The sequence below is a fragment of the Suricata suricatta genome, chromosome 9 (genome assembly GCF_006229205.1).
Source record: "Suricata suricatta isolate VVHF042 chromosome 9, meerkat_22Aug2017_6uvM2_HiC, whole genome shotgun sequence".
Taxonomy (NCBI): Eukaryota; Metazoa; Chordata; class Mammalia; order Carnivora; family Herpestidae; genus Suricata; species Suricata suricatta.
The window spans coordinates 105,840,745-105,842,791 of NC_043708.1; the positions used below are offsets into that span (position 1 = coordinate 105,840,745).

A 2,047-nucleotide genomic window follows, 5' to 3' on the forward strand; every position below is an offset into this window, starting at 1 on the left:
TTAACTGTGTAGGGGCACCTGGCTGACTCATTCAGTAGAGCATGAGACTCTTGATCTTGGAGTCATGAGTCTGAGCCCCATGGTAGAGTTTACTTAAATAAAATGATTTTTTAAATGTGTGAAATATAGGTAACTTTAAATTTACCATGGTAAAGATACAGTCCAGTGCCATGCAGTGTGTTCCTATTGCTGTGCAACCACCACTACCATCTCCAGAACGTTTTCCATCTTGCAAACCTGAAACTCCATACCCCTAAAGAATAATTCCACATTCCTTTCTCTACCCAGCCCCTGACAACCACCATCTGACTGCTCTAAAGTACCCCATGATTTTAATTTTATTATCTTTATAGTATCTTTGCTCTCTAGGAAGTCAAATCTCTCCTCATCACTCCTTAGAAAAACTTCTTGGGGGCACCTGAGTGGCTTAGTTGGTCAAACATCCAACTTCGGCTTGGGTCATGATCTCATGGTTTGTGGGTCCGAGCCCTGCATGGGGCTCTGTGCTGACAGCTCAGAGCCTGGAGCCTGCTTTGGATTCTGTTTCTCTTGCTCTCTGTCTCTGGCCCTCCCCTGCTTGTACTCTGTTTCTCTCTCTCTCAGAAATAAACAAAGTTTAAAAAAATTTTTTTAAGATTTCCTGGACACTTTTGTACATGGATAGGGCCATGGAGGGCCGTTGCGGTGGATTCTAAAGACAAATTACAAGCTCAACAGTTCACAATAGGATTGTATCAGACAACCTAGCTTTCCTAGTATGTTTTGGCCATGATGTACCATAAAAGTATTTGGCTAACCTCGAATTTCATCCATCATCTGCCACCTAGCCACGGAGATTTGCTGATCCTCACAAATGCCATAATTTAATATGGTGTGTGGAATCTGTGTAGCACATAGCCCCAAAGTCATTGTTTCATAATTGTACTCTCTTTGATGGTAAACATATATCTTCAAGTATACTTTATCTTTATCTTTATTTTTTTTAATATGGAACGCTTCACGGATTTGCGTGTCATCCTTGCGCAGGGGCCATGCTCATCTTCTCTGTATTGTTCCAATTTTAGTATATGTGCTGCCGAAGCGAGCCCCAAGTGTACTTTAAAAATTACTTAGAAGACCATGCGGCTTATAGTGTGATGTGGGTCCCAGAGAAGGACCCATGAAAACCCTATTGACTTATATATGGATGTGTCCCATTCAGCTTTTTAAAAAATTTTTTAAATGTTTCTTTTTGAGAGAGAGAGAGAGACATCATGAGTGGGGGAGGCGCAGAGAGGAAGAGAGAGAGAGAGATACAGAATCTGAAGCAGCCTCCAGGCTCTGGGCTGTCACCACGGAGCCTGAGGCAAGGCTCGAACTCAGGAACGGTGAGTCCTGAGCTGAAGTCGGATGCTTAACCGCCTGAGCCACCCAGGCGTTCCCCCATACAGCTCTTCCAACCATAGACAATTGGCTTATTTCAAGTAGTACAAAGATTGAAGAGGGTGACATAGGAGCCAAAAATTTTACTCCCATTACTGAGAGTAAATGAGGATAAACTGAACACCTGGACGGAGTTCCTCCTTAGACTCAGTGGTAGAATTTGGTGTTGGAAAATTCCTGGACTAATCATCAGACCAAAGTCCGATGCATTCCAGTTCTGATTTTAGAAGCATCCTGGGCTCACTCATTTTGATCATGGGGCTCTCCTGTGGCATAGAAAAGTGAGCGAAGGCCTGTCTGGATGGCATTCTAATTGTATCAAATTTGAATCAACTAGTTTGTAAGTTGCAGTATTCAAAAAGTATATATCAGGGGTGCCTGGGTGGCTCAGTCGGTTAAGCATCTGACTTTGGCTCAGGTCATGATCTTGCAGTTTGTGGGTTCAAGCCCTACATCGGGCTCTGTGCTGACGGCTCAGAGCCTGGAGCCTATTTCAGATTCTGTATCTCCCTCTCTCTCTGCTCCTCCCCTGCTCATGCTCTGTCTCAAAAAATAAATAAACATTTAAAAAAGTTTTTTAAAAAGTATATATCACCAACTACACACTTAACATTAAAAACACATT

General features: G+C 42.7%; 1 non-coding gene across 1 annotated transcript; it reads right to left on the bottom strand.

Moving 5' to 3' along the window:
* Nucleotides 1-981: 981 nt before the first annotated feature.
* Nucleotides 982-1,088, bottom strand: LOC115303088. Its single transcript, XR_003913803.1, has one exon. It is a non-coding gene; the product is annotated as a U6 spliceosomal RNA (small nuclear RNA).
* Between the last annotated feature and the right edge of the window lie 959 nt (nucleotides 1,089-2,047).